The sequence below is a fragment of the Phoenix dactylifera genome, chromosome 18 (genome assembly GCF_051530095.1).
Source record: "Phoenix dactylifera cultivar Ajwa chromosome 18, Ajwa_hap1_PhDact_Kaust_v1.1, whole genome shotgun sequence".
In the NCBI taxonomy this organism is placed as follows: domain Eukaryota; kingdom Viridiplantae; phylum Streptophyta; class Magnoliopsida; order Arecales; family Arecaceae; genus Phoenix; species Phoenix dactylifera.
In genome coordinates, this window is record NC_143207.1 from 11,045,062 (window position 1) to 11,052,192 (window position 7,131).

The following is a 7,131-nucleotide window of genomic DNA, read 5'->3' on the forward strand; positions in this document are numbered from 1 at the left end:
TCTTTCATGGCAAAAGACTTGCTTAAGTCTTTCTTCAACCTATCAATTTTGTTAGTATCACGGCCAATAATCAACATATCATCTACATAAAGCAATAAAATGATAAAATCACCATCATTAAATCTTTGCACATAGACGCAATGATTGGATTTTGTCCTCTTGTAGCCGTGGCCCATCATGAAAGAATCGAACTTTTTATACCATTGCCTTGGTGCTTGTTTAAGCCCATATAAGCTTTTCTTCAACTTGCAAACAAGATGTTCTTTGCCCTTAGTTTTAAACCCCTCAGGTTGCTCCATATAAATTGCTTCCTCTAGGTCTCCATGCAAGAAGGCTGTCTTCACATCAAGTTGTTCAATCTCAAGGTCCATACTAGCTGCCAACCCAATATAATCCGAAGAGATGACATTTTCACAACCGGAGCAAAAATTTCATCAAAATTTATACCTTTCTTCTGACCAAAGCCCTTGACAACTAATCTTGCTTTGTACTTAGGTTTTAAGCCGCTCTCATCCTCCTTTAATCTGTATACCCATTTGTTCTTGAGTGGTCTCTTATCCTTAGGAAGCTTTACCAAATCAAAAGTATGATTTTCATATAAGGATTTCATTTCCTCTTGCATAGCTTGAAACCTTTTATCCTTGTCCTTATGATTCTACACTTCTTGGATGCATTCTGGCTCCCCCTCATCTATAAGAAAAACATACTCTGAAGCAGGATATCTAGATCTCTGTGCTGTCTAGTAGACCTTCTGACCTCTGGTTCTATCATTTCAGACTGACTTGATAGCTCACCATGTTCTGAAGCTTCACTGTGACCATTATCACCTGTAGAACCCTCACTAGCACCTGTATCACCATGCTCACTGTCATCCTGCACATCTTCCCTATCATCATCATGTACCATAGGTGGAGGAACTGGATCAAGATTAATTGGAGAACTGTTCAAATACTTCGGCTTCTCTTGCTTTTCAAAGTCTTCAATAAACTAATCTTCAAAGAAGACAACATCTCAACTCCTGATCACCTTTTTGTCTTTTGGATCCCACAACCTGTATCCAAATTCTTCATGGCCATAACCTAAGAAAATACAATCTTTAGACTTTCCATCAAGCTTAGATCTTTCATCTTTTGGAATGTGAACAAATGTCTTGCATCCAAACACCTTCAAATGACTGTAGGATACATCTTTTCCTGTCCAAACTCTTTCTCGCACATCACCATCCAAAGGAGCCGATGGAGAAAGGTTGATCAAATCCACTGCAGTCCTCATAGCTTCAACCCAAAATGGTTTTGGCAATTTTGCATGAGAGAGCATACATCTGATTCTCTCTACAATTGTTCTATTCATTCTCTCTGCAACTCCATTTTCTTGCGGTATTTTAGGAACTGTCTTTTGGAGCTTAATGCCATAATCTTTGCAATATTTTTCAAATGGCCCTCTGTACTCACCTCCATTATCTGCCCTGATGCACTTTAGCTTCTTGCCTGTCTCTCTTTCAACCATGACATGAAAGTGTTTAAATATATCCAGGACTTGATCCTTAGATTTCAAAACAAAAACCCATACCTTTTTAGAATGATCATCAATAAAGGTAACAAAATAAAGTGCACCACCAAGAATTCTACTATCCATCATGTATACATCACTATGTATCAAATCTAGAATGTTAATTTTTCTAGATATAGGTGTTCTATGAAATGCAACTCTATGTTGTTTTCCGGCTAAACAATCAACACAAGTTTTCAAAAACACACCTTTGGTATTTGGTAGCAACTCCTTCTTGGCTAGAATTTGAAGTCCTTTCTCACTCATGTGCCCAAGCCTTTTGTGCCAAAGCTTTGTAGAGAAATCATCATCAATTGTATTCACCTCTCCTTTCTTTAGCTTTGCTTGCATCATGTAGAGAGTATTATTTTTCTTTCCTCTTGCTATCAACAAAGAGCCTTTCGTGAGCTTCCATTTTCCTTCACTAAAATGATTGCTATAACCTTCATCATCAAGCTTTCCGGTGGAGATTAAATTGAGGCGGATATCCGGAACATGTCTAACATCTTTGAGTAGCAACTTGCACCCTGTATTGGTCTCTAAACATACACTCCCCATGCCAACAATTTTGGATAAACCATTATTTCCCATCCTAACACAACCAAAATCACCGGAAGTATAGGATGTGAAGAAACCATCATGTGGAGTGATATGAAAAGAAGCATCGAAATCAATCACCCAGTTACTATCTTCATATGCAAGGTTGACACAACCATCACTAACAACAATGACATCTGCATCAGCTGCAACTGCTGTAACATCCTTTTCCTCTGTCTTTGCTTCACCTTTTTCTGTGTTCTGCTCTCTTTTCAATGATCTGCACTCTCTTTTCATGTGTCCTAGTTTGCCACAATGATAGCATTTTATGCCTTTCCTTGACTTTGACCTGCCCCTGGATTTATCTCTATTGTAAGGATACTTGCTTTTGCTTCTACCTCTTTTTTCTGTCACAAGAGCCTCAGCTTCAGGAGATATTCCCTGTTCCTTTCTTCTAACCTCTTCATTTAGCATTGTATCCTTTACCATATCCAAAGTGACCTTGCCGTCATGTGCAGAATTGCTTAGAGACACCACAAGAATCTCCCAACTGTCTGGCAAAGAACTAAGAAGTAACAAAGCCTGCAACTCCTCATCTAGGACAAGCTTCATAGTAGTCAACTGATTCACCAAGCCTTGGAAGTCATTCAAGTGTTCTGTCACACTTCTCCCATCTTTATACTTCAAGTTGACAAGCCTCCTAATCAAAGAGGTTTTATTCTGTGCAGTCTTTCTCTCATACATGGCCTCTAATTTCTTCCACAAAGAGAAGGCATTGGTTTCTTGAGCAACATGATGAAACACGGTTTGATCAACCCATTGTCTAATTTGTGCAACTGTCTTTCTATTCATTATCTCCCATTCCTTGTTGGTCTTCTCTTTTGGCCTAGCCTCATCTCCATGAATAGGTTCATACAAATCCTTACAATAAAGGATATCCTCCTTCTTAGGTTTCCAAATGGCATAGTTGGAAGATGTCAATTTGATCATGCCTCCCATAGAATCCTCCATTCGAGTCACACAAGAATTTTATCAAACACCTTGTAGGCACAAAACCTTGCTCTGATACCACTTGTTAGGAAAGACCCATTCACTAGATGAAAATTTTCCTATCTTTGTGTGAATAGAATGAGAATACCACAATAATTAATCAATGTAAGAACCACCAAAAATCAAACCACAAGAAAGAGACAAGAAGTTTTAGGTGGAAAACCCTCCAATATGAGGAAAAAAAACCACCGGACCTAAGTCCACCACAAACCTCCACTATCAACAATAATGGGCTTACAAAGTATCTTCTCTAGGCTAAGCTAGAGGATCACATACATCAAGGATCTCTTCCTTGGATCACAAATAAAGAGTTTATATGAAAAAGAGTTTAGGCTCCAATAATAAAATGAGAACAATCTCACCGAGTGTAGGTTTGCACAAGGTTCTTCTTCCTCTTGAGATGCCTTGAATAAGATTTTCACCTCCTCCTTGAGATGGATTCCATAAGCACTTCTTCCAAGACGGCTACCCTCTTTTTTTTTTCTTCTCATCCACCCTCAAATAGAATAATGAACCCTAACCCCTCTTTTCCCTCTTTTTGTTTCCTTTTTTTTCTTTATTTAAATTGCTGGGTCCCACCTCACATAAGGTGAGACTCGGCCAACACTGTTGTGGGATGGGGTTTCGAACTTTAGTCCCACATCGGCTAATCAGCGGAAAGGTCTGTGCCTTATAATGAGGAGACCTAACACCTTTCCTCACGAGAGCCCTTTTGTTGCCCAGAGATGGTCACCCAAGAGGGGGGTGAATTGGGTGTTTTAAAACTTTTTGACTAATTAAAACAAAACACACAAGTGTATGTGCAAAGGTAAAACTAAAGTAGCAATCACAGTCAAACGCAAACACACAAAGATTTATAGTAGTTCGGAGCTTCCACTGCTCCTACATCCACTCCCCAAACACCTTTGGGAATTTCCACTATAATCAGCGATTACAGTACGGTAGTTTTGCGAGTTCACAACCCAACTCGTTGTTTTACCCCGGGCTAACAACGAACCCTACAATCCCCCAATTTAACCTAGGCTTGGGACGCCTATCCCTTGTTCCAAGTCCCTTGACTGGAACAAGCACAATAAACAAAGGTTTTACAAAGATTTAAAAGCTCTTAATGAAGCGAATATAACAATAAGAAATAATAAAACCCGGAAGAACCCTTTTAGCCGTTGGAAGCGTGGGTAATGGTGGTTCTTCCGATGTGGATCGCGTTGGCTTGAATGTGAGCTTTGAATGCCGAGTGGGAGTGAGTAGTTGAGCACGAAATCAGATGGGAAAGCTTGAATGTACTTGATTTCTCCTCTTGAAAGCTCTAACTCCCTTGAACCTCTTTTTCTTTCTTCTCTCTTGAATGATCTTGTGTTGGGTTGGTGAGAAGTTGTTGGAAGGCACTTAAAAGCTCCCTTTTATAGCCCAAAAAGCAATAGATCCGTTAGACACAAAAATATGACCGTTTGAAATTCAAATTTACCTGAAAAAGTGTGTCAGTCGCGTTCCAGGCACTCCGGAGACGTCTCCGCTTCGACGCGAGACGTCTCGGCTGTATAAAATTTCTCTTGACGGTGTTTGGAGTCGACTCGGCACTTTTACGGGGACGACTCTGAAGAAGAATGACTTGAATCCTTGTTCTTCTATTTTTCTGAGAGAGTCGGCTCGGTACTTTACGGGGACGTCTCGGGATTTTTGCGCTTTTTGCATGGGGACGACTCCGCGACGTCGGGGACGACTCCGTAGTTGTATCACCAAAAAACATGTCCTCTGGAATCCCCTGAGAGAGTCGACTCCGCACTCTCTGGGGACGTCTCGGGAAGTCCGCTTTTTACTCGTGGGGACAACTCCGCGTCCTTCGAAGACGACTCGCGCGCATCCTTTGAAATCGGCCTTTCTGCCGCCTCTGAGAGAGTCGACTCCGCAGAGTCAGGAGTCGACTCCGACCCTGCGAGACGCCTCGCCAGGTGCCGGGGACGTCTCCAGGCGTGCCAATTCTTCCTGTTCGTGCCAGAGACGTCTCTGAGATAAACCGGAGACGTCTCGGCTGTCCCTGATCTATTTTCTTCATCTCAAAAATTCTTCAATAAATCCTTGAAAAATATGGGAACATGCCTAGACATTTCTTAACAATATTCTTAATTAAACACCTGAATTCCTCAAATAAATTGTTAAGATTAATGGAATTATACTCTAGTGTTTTGTATTCATCAAAATCCATTAGGGGGTCAACAATCTTTCCCTTTTTGATGATGACAAAACACTGAGTATATGCAAAATTCGAAATTTAAACATATACACAGTATTTGATCAGATGTACAAGTATTGTATTTTGGTTAGAGCTAGATACAGTGTGCATAATTCAAAATAGTCAACTTTCAGTTCTATCCTTATGCATAAGTATTGATCTTAGTAGCTCTTGAGCAATTTTAGCATATCAACTGAGTTTGAATCAAGTTAAGATGTAAGTTGATGAAATATTGAAGCTGAAGACAATTGAAAGCTAAGCACTTTTTGACTCCCCCTTTCTTTTCCAGAAGGGCAATTATCTTAAAGCCAATATTCTTCAATTTTATCTTTTCTAATTCAACTTTTAAGTATGAGTGTAAATTTTGCATTCCATATATTTGTTCTATTTTCTATTCCATATACTCCATATATTGGTTCTACTCCATATACTCTATATATTGGTTCTACTCCCCCTTTTTGTCATCAACAATGAAGGGGACAAATTTTCCTTAGGTACCTAAAACACAATTCCTAGTAGAATTCAGCATATTATCATGAATCACTCAAGGATATTCAAGTTATGCTCCCTCTTTCCAAGTTATTTTTATTAATGAATTCAGCATACATTTCACTCCCCCTTTGTTTTGGAATTTATTTCAGACCTTTTAAAAGTAGTTATCACAAGTTGTGCTCCCCCTGTTTCATATTCGTTGATAAGTTGTGTCAAATTTGAACACTTAAGGTATGTTATGAGATTTTTTGTGGCACATCACAGAATTACATACACAAAGTTTGATTCCTCAAAATTAGAAACATACACAAGGTTTCAAAAGGAATTGTATGACATTCATATATCATTGCAATCATTTGAAGTCATTACAAGGTTAGAAAGGAAATCATTACAAGTATTGATTCCTAATACAAAAGAGGTTTCAAAATGAGTCTAGGATTTTACAAAAAAAAAGTGAACCCTAGATGTTTACAAAATGTCCTTCAACGGCGATGTTGCTCAATAGCCCTAGCCGCAGCCTCTATAAATGCATTTATAGAATCCAGTAGAGTTCTAAACTGATCTCCCTGAGATTGATGAAAGGCTGCCACTAATGCTTCGAACTCAAGACTTGCCCTTTCAATTTTTCCTCTAAGTTGGGCAGCCACGGTGCCCACATTGCCTCCAGGGCTCGTCAACTCTTGAAGACCATCTGATATGATCTTCAATTTCTCCTGTAGCTCAATTGATCTTATAGTTTGGATGGTACCCACATGAACCAATTCTGATGCTGTAGCTTCTACCTGAGCTTTGATTTCCTTCAATTCTTGTAGGAGAGCTTCATGTGAGGTACGGATGGGGGCCAGCTCAGCAGAGACTATGGATCTCATCTCTTCCCTCACCTGCTGGCATATCACAGGGTGTGCATCTGCTCATCTGATAAAGTGAATGGCCCACTGACTGGAGGAGGAGGAGGCATAGAGGTGGATGGTCCAGCCGAGCTTGACGGTACATCAGGGAAGGCCATAGGGCTATGTGGAGGAGAGTGGTGGTCAGGCTCCTGATGTGGGATCTCAGGCTCTAAGGTTTGGGATTTTCTTTTAGGGACCTTAACCCAAGATCCATCTACCTTGTGAAACTCCATTCTACGCATTGTGCTTTCATTGTAGTAGTCGGTGTTTCTTAAAGGTTTTGCCGGCTCATTTTCTGGAATTGGAACTTTGAAATATTTGAACAGTAAGGTAAAGATCATCCCATATGGTATGCTAAACCTAGAGTACCTATGACATATGGAG